Genomic DNA, 15,176 nt, shown 5'->3' on the forward strand with positions numbered 1-15,176 from the left:
GTCCAGAATATATCTATCTGTCATTTGGATGGACAAATCCCACTATTGATCCACGTGCTTCAACCTATACTTTCCGAACACTTAATGCCACCTTTATAACTACCCATTTACGAGGTAGTGTTTGATGTCATCAAAGCATACATCCGGTGTATGTGATTAACATGATCTCATGGTCGAAGGATTAGGTTACTATGTATCTTAAAGCTTGAAGCAAAACAAACTTAAAGACTTGATCGTATGCTCTTACTATGGGTGTATGTCCATCACATCATTCACCTACTGATATGATCTTGTTATTAATAACATCCAATGTTCATGATCAGGAAACCATGATCATATATTAATCAACAAGCTAGTTTAACAAGAGGCTTACTAGGGACTCTTTTATGTTTACAAACACACAAGTATTACTGTTTCCGGTGAATACAATTATAGTACGGGATGTAAAAATTTATCATGAACTCTAAGATATAACAATAAACTCTTTTATTATTGCCTCTTGGGCATATATCCAACACATGCAGAAATTTCTGAAATCTCTCCTTAATATTCAGAGAACAATAAAAGCAACAAAAGTCGTGCTATTAGACACAAAAAGCCCGTTGACAAGATAAAAGTAGAAGAAAAGAACATTCAGAGAACAATAAAAGCAACAAACATTCATTAGACACAAAAAGCATATTGTTAGAATTTAAAAAAACATGGAAAAATGAAGGGTAATACCTCCTTGCTGAAAAACCCAAACAATGCATCATGTAAAATTCTCTTCCTCCTTGAATTGGCAATAACCTATGTAATTAAGTAACTTCAATGAAAACGGAAAAGAGAAAAGAGAAACAAACAAAATGTCAGACGAAATGCAAAAAATCAAAGTAATAACTGCAAAGTCACTGCTGGACGAGCTGATTTCATCACGGCTATCATCGTTTGATGAAGCATAATCAAGCACGTCACCCAAATGAACATAACCACCATGCCCCTTCACACGAAACATGCATGTGAAACATGAGGATACGATACCTGCATGTGAAACATGAGGACCATCAGCACTTCAACTTCAAGATCTGTTAACTGATACAAAAACCTGATACACCGTGACCATATTAACATATAACATGCTACATCAAAAATTAAAAATGACCTGAATATGTGTAGAACATTCACCTGACATTACACATATATTCAGTGAAACAAAATGAAACTCCGAAACACACTCATAACAGCTAGCACACTTAAAAAAGAGATTTCTATTTTCGTGCCCTCGGTTCCTTAGTTGTGCTCAGTTTTCTCCAGCTCCTTAGTTTTTCCTCAGTTTTCCCCAAGACCTTGTCTGAAACCATCACAGGTGCTGTAACGGCCGGTTGCCCGACGGTTGACCGTTATCTTCTGACTAGTGGGGCCACGTAGAGCCCGCAAAGACACGTCAAACCATCCATCTTTGTTTGACCGTAATCATCGATGTATCCCTGACCAAAACGCGCACGAGTGGGGCTTCGGTATATCGAATGACAAGTGGTACATGGCGCTGATACAAGGGGCAATACACGGGTAGGAATAGATTTTTAAACGGAGCTCTACAACGATGGCACGGAGGAGGTGGCCTGCAGGGTGCCGAGATGATATCAACATCCACAAAGAACTGCATGAGGCGAGACCAGACGCATTAGATATATATGAACTAGACGTGTTTAACCATGCAAAGAAGAGAAGAAATGGTCGACGACATCGACGACTACCTCGAAACTTTGACTGACCGTGTCCGACACGAACGCGAGCAATGTAGAGAAAACTAGTGTCTCTCCTTTCTGGCGTGTATAGATGGGTTCTAGAAGAGTGTGGTGGCGAAGGGAAAGACCTCGCGGTGGTCTGTGGTGTCCAGCATAGTGGGGCGGCGTGGCCGTGCCCACAGCGGCGTGCATGCATGTTCGGCATTGGCATCAGCATGTACGTTCGGCATTGGCCTCGGCGGTATCTCTGGTGTGTCAGTGATCAAATGAGGGGATGGGATTGAGGGTGCATCCCGACGGTGACCTAGCAGTGGCGGCGAGCATAGCCGTTCTAACCATGCCGATATCGACATCGGCATCGTTTGGAGGCTGTGGTGCTCGAATCAAGGTGGGATTTGTTTCTTGTACGCCAAAAGTGATTTGAAACAAGTTTCGTGTTGAAGGTTAGGTAACGAAAGTTTGTAACTAAGCCCAAAATTATACTAGCGCCATGGTGAGGTTCTTTTTGATAGAGCTATACGGTTGGACAAACTTTTTGACACTTTTTAGATAGGGTTCCTTGTTGTTACACGTATGGCATCATGTATGGCAAATTTGGGGTCATTTGGAGATGTTCGAAAAAATCACTTTGCTTAAACGCATGCCGTTTCGTCTCACTGAAATCAGCTTTTCTAACAAGGTGATTTATTCTACCTTCTCTAAATGACCTCAAATTTCATACAGCTGATCTTCTATACATAGATAGATAGATTGTTTCATTTTTACATTTTTCGAACTTTTTATTTCCCTTTATAATACCCAATTGATTTTCAGGTCAAAACCTCGAAAAACAGCATCATGTATGGCATCATTTTCGCCATAAATTTCAAATTTTGTGAAACTTTCCCTTTTAGATATTCCTTGTTGTTATAGATATGGCATAATGTATGCCAAATTTGGTTAGGTCTCACTTAAACCAGCTTCTGTAACAAGTTAGGTTTTTTCGACCTTCTCAAAAGGGATTTTTTTCTACAAGATAGGTAGATTGTTTCGTTTTTACATTTTTTGAACTTTTATTTCCCTTTATCATACCCATTTGTTTTCAGGTCAAAACCTCGAAAGTTAACATAAGTAGATGGTGAACCCTTCCAAACTTCAAATACAGACATAGATAGATTGGTTCGTTTATCATTTTTACCGTGAATAGTAATGGCTACAAGAAATCGGTGATGGTTTATCATTTTTTGCATGAAAAGTAATGGATACAACAAATCGGTGATGGTTTATCATTTTTTTCGTGAAAATTAATGGCTACAACAAATCGGTGATGGTTTATCATTTTTTGCCTGAAATTTAATGGCTACAACAAATCGGTGATGATTTATCATTTTTTGCGTGAAAAGTAATGCCTAAAAGAGTTTTTAGCGCGTGAAAATGAATACAGAAAACTGCCCTTTAGCATACTTAGAGAGTGGAAGGTAACCGCCGACAGAGAGAGAGAGGGGTTATCCTGCCTGTTAGATCATACGATCAACGGTTGGCGGGCATGATCCGCGTGACATGGGGTAGACCAATCAGGGCAATGTTGCACGTGTGCGAGAATTTGTGGAGGGAGAGGGCAAAACTAAGTAGTATCAAGAAACCAAGGTTACCTGTGTAATAAACAGACTAAGGGATTCAAATATGAGATTTAAAAAATGGAAAATGCGTGTTTTGTACAATGAAACCCATCTTGGCCTATCTCAAACTATTTGCAATACAAATATACATGAGTATGAGAATTGTGGCCTCATTTAGACAAATTATGTTTTGGGGAAAGCTGTTTTGGGAATGGCTTATTGTGGAAAACCATGCACCTTCATAGCTACTAGGTGATTTGAGAAGGCCTTTGAGAAGTGGAAATTTGTGGTAAAACTTGATTTATCTATGACTTATCTATGTTTTGAGAACTGGCAATTTGGTGTAAAGACTCCATGAGTATGTGCCACTATTTTTTCGGAATTTTTTGCACATTAAATGACTCATTTAACTAGTTAATCTCATTTGTTGACTGTCTGTTGACCAGCCACTTGAGGGTAAAACTGAGCATATTGCACTAGCCAGTATTAGCACTCAAGGGGAAAACTGAGCACACAAAAAATGCTAGTATAATATTCGAGGTTATACCTGAGTATATCAAAATTTCCAGGGTTAGACTCGAGGACGCGTGTTGTGATGGCGTGTAACTCACACGTTCGCTGGGAACCCCAAGAGGAAGGTATGATGCGCACAGCAGCAAGTTTTCCCTCAGAAAGAAACCAAGGTTTATCGAACCAGGAGGAGCCAAGAAGCACGTTGAAGGTTGATGGCGGCGGGATGTAGTGCGGCGCAACACCGGGGATTCCGGCGCCAACGTGGAACCCGCACAAGACAACCAAAGTACTTTGCACCAACGAAACAGATGAGGTTGTCAATCTCACCGGCTTGCTGTAACAAAGGATTAACCGTATTGTGTGGAAGATGATTGTTTGCAGAGAAAACAGTAAAACAAGTATTGCAGCAGATTTGTATTTCAGTATAAAAGAATGGACCGGGGTCCACAGTTCACTAGAGGTGTCTCTCCCATAAGATAAAAGCATGTTGGGTGTGTAAGGGTACATTGCCCCTATGTGTGGTTTTGGTAATTAATGACAACCCCTATGGACTAATGTTTTCATTGAGTTTATATGAAGGAATATTCCATAGGTACTACTTGTACTCCATGTGATTGGATTCAAGTATGGATGCCATGAAGATAAAGATATATCTTGTGTATTGGCATCAAGATCATCGGTATGAAGCTATATATGTGATATGATCAAGAAGAAGAAATGAAGATGGAGTTCTTATGTGGAACTCAATATTAGCCATGCTCTATCTTATGTGAGTATGAGAAGATACAAGGAGTGAGTTGGGCAAGTTCAAGATGAGCATCTTGAGTGGATCACATGCTTGAAGCTTGCCGTCCATTTGGTGATAATGGGCATGTGAAGATGTGCATCAATGGAGCTTTCCCATCATAGTGTATGGGGGAGCATTTGTGAGTCTTCACAAAGCAACATTGATCAAGTGAGGCATTCCGGCTTGTGTAGAGCTTGAAGAGTTATCATCAAGATCAAGCGGGATGCGCAAGGCAAAGGTATGACCTTGATAGGTTTTCCTTTTACCGGTCTCAAGGTGGTTGATGGGAGACCGGATTATAGGATACATAGCCGCACTATTAAGAGGGGCTTTCGGTTGGGTAACTTGATCACATCGTCTTAGGGAGCTCAATCCTTTGCATACTTTGCATATCCCTATTGCTTCTTGGTGTTTCTCTGTGTGAGGTTCTTGAGCTTGTTGCTAGCTTTACAACAAGCCCAAGTTCATCGAAAACGGAATCCGCATGCATCTTCTATTGCGTTTTCGAGTTTGGACGTCTTCACCGTTTCTTGACGGTGGGAGACTCCCTCTCTAAAATCATCTAAAAATGTTCTGTGAGGAGTCTCCATATTTCATCGTTTTTGTTGGGGTTCTATTCGTCGTTATCTTTCCAACAAAATTGGTTTCATGTCAATCGGGGTCCGGACACAAAAGTTATCACAGTTTTTGTATAACATGATTTCCTGCTGGCCCGGTTTCTAGCCCGGCGTGACCGGCCGTCTGACCGGATGGCCCGGTTCAAACCGGCCCCTGGACCGGTGCCATCCGGGCACTATCCAGTAAGCTTTTAATCTTGGTCCGGTTTCTAGCCCGGCGTGACCGGCCGTCTGACCGGATGGCCCGGTTCAAACCGGCCCCTGGACCGGTGCCATCCGGGCACTATCCAGTAAGCTTTTCAGCTTGGTCCGGTCACTAGCCCGGTCGACCGGTCTGTGGACCGGATGGCCCGGTCTGTGGCCCGGTCTGACCGGGTCCTGAACCGGACGGCCCGGTCCCAGGCCCGGTTGACCGGCCTCCTCGACGGCTGACTAAGCCCAACTTTTCCCCAACGGTTATTTCTTCCTCCCTTGCTATAAATAGCTTTCTTCCACCTTGAGACAACTAGTTCTTCCCATTCTCTCTCCTCCATTGCTACTATTTGAAGAACTTGCTCTTCCCCTTGAATCCTCCAACCATACTTGCTCATATTTGAGGATTTGAGAGAGTGGATCTAGATCTACACTTCCACCAAACCGTTTCTTCTCTAAGTGAGGGAATCTCTTGGGATCTAGATCTTGGAGTCTTTGGTTGACTTTCCCCCTTGTTCTTCCTCTCCAATCTCATCCTAGCATTCGTTGCTTTGGTGGGATTTGAGTGTGAAGGACTTGAACACCTCCGGTGTTCTTGCTTTGCATCATTGCATAGTATTGAGCTCTCCACCACGATTTGTTCGAGTGAGAGACCGTGAGCTTGTTACTCTTGGAGGGTGACCTCCTAGTTGGCTTGGTGATTGGTGCTCCGGTGATCTCTTCAAGAAGATTGTGAAGAGGCCCGGGCTTCTCCTTCGTGGAGCTTGTGAAGTGGTTGTGGAGCTTGCCATCTCCGGAGCGGAGGAAAAGCTAACCATAAGGAAAGGGCCATAATCCTTCGTGGGTGTGGTTCGGAGAATAGGGTGAGCCTTCGTGGCGCGGGGAATCCTTCGTGGGACCTCCACTCCTCCAAACGTGACGTACCTTGTTGCAAAGCAAGGGAACACGGGAATACATCCTCGTCTCCGCGTGCCTCGGTTATTTCTATACCCGAGCTCTCTTTCCTTGTGATAGCCATCGTGCTTGATGTACATATATCTTGCTATCACTTGTGCTACATATATCTTGTGCCTATCTAGCTTAGCTCTAGTTGCTATTGTTACACTTAGTTGAGCTTAGCATATTTAGGGTTTGTGCTTGTAAACTAAACGATAGTTTAATTCCGCATTCTTACAAGACAAATCCGCAAGAGTTTGTAATTGCCTATTCACCCCCCCCTCTAGGCGACATCTCGATCTTTCAGGGTGAACAAATTACAGTCGGGCAATTGACAAATAGAGAGGGCATAAAAATGCACATACATGTCATGATAAGTATAGTGAGATTTAATTGGGCATTACGACAAAGTACATAGACCGCCATCCAATCGCATCTATGCCTAAAAACTCCACCTTCAAGGTTATCATCCGAACCCCTTCCAAGTATTAAGTTGCAAAGCAACAGACAATTGCATTAAGTATGGTGCGTAATGTAATCAACAACTACATCCTCGGACATAGCGCCAATGTTTTATCCCTAGTGGCAACAACGACAACACAACCTTAGAACTTTCTCGTCATCGTCCAGGTGTCAATGCAGGCATGAACCCACTATCGAGCATAAATACTCCCTCTTGGAGTTAAGAGCAAAAACTTGGCCAGAGACTCTACTAATAACGGAGAGCATGCAAGATCATAAACAACACATATGTAATAACTTGATAATTAACATAACATGGTATTCGCTATCCATCGGATCCCGACAAACACAACATAGAGTATTACAGATAGATGATCTTGATCATGTTAGGCAGCTCACAAGATCCAACAATGAAGCACAATGAGGAGAAGACAACCATCTAGCTACTGCTATGGACCCATAGTCCAGGGGTGAACTACTCACTCATCACTCCGGAGGCGACCATGGCGGTGTAGAGTCCTCCGGGAGATGAATCCCCTCTCCGGCAGGGTGCCGAGGAGATCTCCCGTAATCCCCCGAGATGGGATTGGCGGCGGCGGCGTCTCCGGAAGGTTTTCCGTATCGTGGTTTTTCTCCTCGGGGGTTTCGCGACGGAGGCTTTAAGTAGGCGGAAGGGCAACGTGGGGGCCACACGGGGGCCCCACACCACAGGTCGGCGCGGCCAAGGGCTGGGCCGCGCCGCCCTATGGTGGCAGCCCCTCGTGGCCCCACTTCGTATCCCTTTCGGTCTTCTGGAAGGTTCGTGGAAAAATAGGACCCTGTGTCTTGATTTCGTCCAATTCCGAGAATATTTCGTTACTAGGATTTCTGAAACCAAAAACAGCAGAAAACATCAACTGGCACTTCGGCATCTTGTTAATAGGTTAGTTCCAGAAAATGCACGAATATGACATAAAGTGTGCATAAAACATGTAGGTATCATCAATAATATGGCATGGAACATAAGAAATTATCGATACGCCGGAGGCGTATCAGCATCCCCAAGCTTAGTTCTCGCTCGTCCCGAGCGAGTAAAACGATAACAAAGATAATTTCTGAAGTGACATGCCATCATAACCTTGATCATACTATTTGTAAACATATGTAATGAATGCAGCGATCAAAACAATGGTAATGACATGAGTAAACAAGTGAATCATAAAGCAAAGAATTTTCATGAATAGTACTTCAAGACAAGCATCAATAAGTCTTGCATAAGAGTTAACTCATAAAGCAATAAATCAAAGTAAAGGTATTGAAGCAACACAAAGGAAGATTAAGTTTCAGCGGTTGCTTTCAACTTGTAACATGTATATCTCATGGATAATTGTCAACATAGAGTAATATAACAAGTACAATATGCAAGTATGTAGGAATCAATGCACAGTTCACACAAGTGTTTGCTTCTTGAGGTGGAGAGAGATAGGTGAACTGACTCAACATAAAAGTAAAAAGAATGGTCCTTCAAAGAGGAAAACATCGATTGCTATATTTGTGATAGAGCTTTTATTTTGAAAACATGAAACAATTTTGTCAACGGTAGTAATAACGCATATGAGTTATGTAAATTATATCTTACAAGTTGCAAGCCTCATGCATAGTATACTAATAGTGCCCGCACCTTGTCCTAATTAGCTTGGACTACCGGATCTTTGCAATGCACATGTTTTAACCAAGTGTCACAATGGGGTACCTCCATGCCGCCCGTACAAAGGTCTAAGGAGAAAGCTCGCATTTTGGATTTCTCGCTTTTGATTATTCTCAACTTAGACATCCATACCGGGACAACATGGACAACAGATAATGGACTCCTCTTTAATGCATAAGCATGTGGCAACAATTATTATTCTCATATGAGATTGAGGATATGTGTCCAAAACTGAAACTTCCACCATGATTCATGGGTTTAGTTAGCGGCCCAATGTTCTTCTCTAACAATATGCATGCTCCAACCATTAAGGTGGTAGATCTCTCTTACTTCGGACAATACGGACATGCATAGCAACTCACATGATATTCAACAAAGAATAGTTGATGGCGTCCCCAGAAGCATGGTTATCGCACAACAAGCAACTTAATAAGAGATAAAGTGCATAAGTACATATTCAATGCCACAATAGTTTTTAAGCTATTTGTCCCATGAGCTATATATTGTAAAGGTGAATGATGGAATTTTAAAGGTAGCACTCAAGAAATTTACTTTGGAATGGCGGATAAATACCATGTAGTAGGTAGGTATGGTGGACACAAATGGCATAGTGGTTGGCTCAAGGATTTTGGATGCATGAGAAGTATTCCCTCTCGATACAAGGTTTAGGCTAGCAAGGTTATTTGAAACAAACACAAGGATGAACGGTACAGCAAAACTCACATAAAAGACATATTGAAAACATTGTAAGACTCTACACCGTCTTCCTTGTTGTTCAAAACTCAATACTAGATGTTATCTAGACTCTAGAGAAACCAAATATGCAAACCAAATTAGCAAGCTCTAAGTGTTTCTTCATTAATGGGTGCAAAGTATATGATGCAAGAGCTTAAACATGAGCTCAACAATTGCCAAGTATCAAATTATCCAAGACATTTTAGAATTACTACATGTAGCATTTTCCAATTCCAACCATATAACAATTTAACGAAGAAGAAACTTCGCCATGAATACTATGAGTAAAGCCTAAGGACATACTTGTCCATATGCTACAGACGGAGCGTGTCTCTCTCCCATAAAGTGAATGCTAGGATCCATTTTATTCAAACAAAACAAAAACAAAAACAAACCGACGCTCCAAGCAAAGTGCATAAGATGTGACGGAATAAAAATATAGTTTCGGGGAGGAACCCGATAATGTTGTCGATGAAGAAGGGGATGCCTTGGGCATCCCCAAGCTTAGACGCTTGAGTCTTCTTAGAATATGCAGGGGTGAACCACCGGGGCATCCCCAAGCTTAGAGCTTTCACTCTCCTTGATCATATTGTATCATACTCCTCTCTTGATCCTTGAAAACTTCCTCCACACCAAACTCGAAACAACTCATTAGAGGGTTAGTGCACAATAAAAATTAACATGTTCAGAGGTGACACAATCATTCTTAACACTTCTGGAAATTGCATAAAGCTACTGGACATTAATGGATCAAAGATATTCATCCAACATAGCAAAAGAGGCAATGCGAAATAAAAGGCAGAATCTGTCAAAACAGAACAGTCCGTAAAGAAGGATTTTATTAGGCCACCAGACTTACTCAAATGAAAATTCTCAAATTGAATGAAAGTTGCGTACATATCTGAGGATCATGCACGTAAATTGGCTTAATTTTCTGAGCTACCTACAGGGAGGTAGACCCAGATTCGTGACAGCAAAGAAATCTGGAACTGCGCAGTAATCCAAATCTAGTACTTACTTTACTATCAAAGACTTTACTTGGCACAACAAAACATAAAACTAAGATAAGGATAGGTTGCTACAGTAGTAAACAACTTCCAAGACTCAAATATAAAACAAAAATACTGTAGAAAAAACATGGGTTGTCTCCCATAAGCGCTTTTATTTAACGCCTTTCAGCTAGGCGCAGAAAGTGTATATCAAGTAACATCGAGAGATGAAGCATCAACATCATAATTTGTTCTAATAATAGAATCATAAGGTAACTTCATTCTCTTTCTAGGGAAGTGTTCCATACCTTTCTTGAGAGGAAATTGATATTTAATATTACCTTCCTTCATATCAATAGTAGCACCAACGGTTCGAAGAAAAGGTCTTCCCAATATAATGGGGCAAGATGCATTGCATTCAATATCCAAGACAACAAAATCAACGGGGACAAGGTTATTGTTAACCATAATGTGAACATTATCAACTCTCTCCAAAGGTTTCTTTTTAGCATTATCAGCGAGATTAACATCCAAATAACAATTTTTCAATGGTGGCAACTCAAGCATATCATAGACTTTCTTAGGCATAACAGAAATACTTGCACCAAGATCACATAAAGCATTACAATCAAAATCTTTGACTCTCATTTTAATGATGGGCTCCCAACCATCCTCTAGCTTTCTAGGAATAGAAGTTTCAAGTTTTAGTTTCTCTTCTCTAGCTTTTATGAGAGCATTTGTAATATGTTTTGTGAAAGCCAAGTTTACAGCGCTAGCATTGGGACTCCTAGCAAGTTTTTGTAAGAACTTTATAACTTCAGAGATGTGGCAATCATCAAAATCTAAACCATTACAATCTAAAGCAACGGGATTATCATCCCCAAGGTTGGAAAAAATTTCAGCAGTTTTATCACAAGCAGTTTCAGCGAGCTTGAGTAATTTTGCGCGCTTTGCACTAGGAGTAGAAGCATTGCCAACACCAATTATTTTACCATTAATAGTAGGAGGTGCAGCAACATGTGAATCATTAGCATTGCTAGTGGTGGTAATAGTCCAAACTTTAGCTACATTTTTCTCTTTAGCTAGTTTTTCATTTTCTTCTCTATCCCACCTAGCACGCAGTTCAGCCATTAATCTTATATTCTCATTAATTCTAACTTGAATGGAATTTGCTGTAGTAACAATTTTATTTTCAATATCCCTATTAGGCATAATTTTCGATTTCAAAAGATCAACATCAGAGGCAAGACTATCAACTCTAGAAGCAAGAATATCAATTTTATTGAGCTTTTCCTCAACAGATTTGTTAAAGGCAGTTTGTGTACTAATAAATTCTTTAAGCATAGCTTCAAGTCCAGGGGTGTATTCCTATTATTGTTTTAAGAATTCCCATAAGAATTAGCATAACCGTTACCATTATTATAAGGATATGGCCTATAGTTATTACTAGAATTGTTCCGATAAGCATTGTTGTTGAAATTATTATTTTTAATGAAGTTTACATCAACATGTTCTTCTTGGGCAACCAATGAAGCTAATGGAACATTATTAGGATCAACATTAGTCCTATCATTCACAAGCATAGACATAATAGCATCAACCTTATCATTCAAGGAGGAGGATTCTTCAACAGAATTTACCTTCTTACCTTGTGGAGCTCTTTCCGTGTGCCATTCGGAGTAATTAATCATCATATTATCAAGAAGCTTTGTTGCTTCACCAAGAGTGATGGACATAAAGGTACCTCCAGCAGCTGAATCCAATAAATTCCGCGAAGAAAAATTTAGTCCTGCATAGAAGGTTTGGATGATCATCCAAGTAGTCGATCCATGGGTTGGGCAATTTTTAACCAAAGATTTCATTCTTTCCCAAGCTTGAGCAACATGTTCATTATCCAATTGTTTAAAATTCATTATGCTACTCCTCAAAGATATAATTTTAGCAGGGGGATAATATCTACCAATAAAAGCATCTTTGCATTTAGTCCATGAATCTATACTATTCTTAGGCAGAGATAGCAACCAATCTTTAGCTCTTCCTCTTAATGAGAAAGGGAACAATTTTAATTTTATAATGTCACCATCTACATCTTTATACTTTTGCATTTCACACACTTCAACAAAATTATTGAGATGGGCAGCAGCATCATCAGAACTAACACCAGAAAATTGCTCTCTCATGGCAAGATTAAGTAAAGCAGGTTTAATTTCAAAGAATTCTGCTGTAGTAGCAGGTGGAGCAATAGGTGTGCATAAGAAATCATTATTATTTGTGCTAGTGAAGTCACACAACTTAGTATTTTCAGGGGTAGCCATTTTAGCAGTAGTAAATAAAGCAAACTAGATAAAGTAAATGCAAGTAAACTAATTTTTTTGTGTTTTTGATATAGCAAACAAGACAAGTAAATAAAGTAAAGCTAGCAACTAATTTTTTTGTGTTTTGATATAAGTGCAGCAAACAAAGTAGTAAATAAAATAAAGCAAGACAAAAACAAAGTAAAGAGATTGAGAAGTGGAGACTCCCCTTGCAGCGTGTCTTGATATCCCCGGCAACGGTGCAAGAAAAAGAGCTTGATGGCGTGTAACTCACACGTTCGTTGGGAACCCCAAGAGGAAGGTATGATGCGCACAGCAGCAAGTTTTCCCTCGTGAAAGAAACCAAGGTTTATCGAACCGGGAGGAGCCAAGAAGCACGTTGAAGGTTGATGGCGGCGGGATGTAGTGCGGCGCAACACCGGGGATTCCGGCGCCAACGTGGAACCTGCACAGAGCACAACCAAAGTACTTTGCCCCAACGAAACAAAGTGAGGTTGTCAATCTCACCGGCTTGCTGTAACAAAGGATTAACCGTATTGTGTGGAAGATGATTGTTTGCAGAGAAAACAAGTAAAACAAGTATTGCAGACAGATTTGTATTTCAGTATAAAAAGAATGGAACGGGGTCCACGGTTCACTAGAGGTGTCTCTCCCATAAGATAAAAGCATGTTGGGTGAACAAATTACAGTCGGGCAATTGACAAATAGAGAGGGCATAACAATGCACATACATGTCATGATAAGTATAGTGAGATTTAATTGGGCATTACGACAAAGTACATAGACCGCCATCCAACTGCATCTATGCCTAAAAAGTCCACCTTCAGAGTTATCATCCGAACCCCTTCCAGTATTAAGTTGCAAAGCAACAGACAATTGCATTAAGTATGGTGCGTAATGTAATCAACAACTACATCCTCGGACATATCGCCAATGTTTTATCCCTAGTGGCAACATCACAACACAACCTTAGAACTTTCTGTCACTGTCCCAGTTGTCAATGCGGGCATGAACCCACTATCGAGCATAAATACTCCCTCTTGGAGTTAAGAGCAAAAACTTGGCCGAGCCTCTACTAATAATGGAGAGCATGCAAGATCATAAACAACACATATGTAATAACTTGATAATTAACATAACATGGTATTCTCTATCCATCGGATCCCGACAAACACAACATAGAGTATTACAGATAGATGATCTTGATCATGTTAGGCAGCTCACAAGATCCAACAATGAAGCACAATGAGGAGAAGACAACCATCTAGCTGCTGCTATGGACTCATAGTCCAGGGGTGAACTACTCACTCATCACTCCGGAGGCGACCATGGCGGTGTAGAGTCCTCCGGGAGATGAATCCCCTCTCCGGCGAGGTGCCGGAGGAGATCTCCGTAATCCCCCGAGATGGGATTGGCGGCGGCGGCGTCTCCGGAAGGTTTTCCGTATCGTGGTTTTTCTCCTCGGGGGTTTCGCGACGGAGGCTTTAAGTAGGCGGAAGGGCAACATGGGGGCCACACGGGGGCCCCACACCACAATTCGGCGCGGCCAAGGGCTGGGCCGCGCCGCCCTATGGTGGCAGCCCCTCGTGGCCCCACTTCGTATCCCTTTCGGTCTTCTGGAAGGTTCGTGGCAAAATAGGACCCTGGGTCTTGATTTCGTCCAATTCCGAGAATATTTCGTTACTAGGATTTCTGAAACCAAAAACAGCAGAAAACAGCAACGGCACTTCGGCATCTTGTTAATAGGTTAGTTCCAGAAAATGCACGAATATGACATAAAGTGTGCATAAAACATGTAGGTATCATCAATAATATGGCATGGAACATAAGAAATTATCGATACGCCGGAGGCGTATCATGTTGCGGTGCAGAAATGGAAGACGTGCAATTGTTGACGCGTAGACGCGAGTCGCGGTGCAGAAGTCGAAGACGTGCAATCGTGGACGCGTGTCGCATTGCAGAAGTTCAAGACGTGCAGACGTGCAGCGGTGGACGCGTAGGACGCGGGTCGTATTAACCACCCGTCGCCTTTATAGACGCCTCCTCCCACTATCTCTGTCACTCTCACTTGCCCACGCAACGCCGCCTCTCTCACGTCCCATCATCTTCTCCAAAGCAAAAAACCCTCTCCCTCTCCCTCTCCTCTGCCGGCAAGATGGACAAGGAGAATGCCAATCCCATCATCCACGGCGCCGTCGGCTCCAAGCGCGACGCCTCCCTCTTCGACGCCGTCCCCTCAACGGACGTCGCCACCGTCCCCTCAACGGACGTCGCCACCTCCTCCGCCGGTGCATCGGAGGCTGCTGCCGCCGGTCGCGGTCAGATCCCGCCGGGATATGACCCCTACGATTATGTGCCGTACGTCCCGCCCCCGAACCCCTACGACACTGATACGTCTCAAACGTATCTATAATTTCTTATGTTCCATGCTAGTTTTATGACAATATCTACATGTTTTATTCATACTTTATATCATTTTGATGCATTTTCCGGTACTAACCTTTTAACAAGATGCCGAAGCGCCAGTTCCTATTTTCTGTTGTTTTTGGTTTCAGAAATCCTACACAGGAAATATTCTCGGAATTGGACGAAACAAAAGCCAAACCTTCTATTTTACC

Source organism: Lolium rigidum, chromosome 7 (assembly GCF_022539505.1).
Source record: "Lolium rigidum isolate FL_2022 chromosome 7, APGP_CSIRO_Lrig_0.1, whole genome shotgun sequence".
NCBI classification, from domain to species: Eukaryota; Viridiplantae; Streptophyta; class Magnoliopsida; order Poales; family Poaceae; genus Lolium; species Lolium rigidum.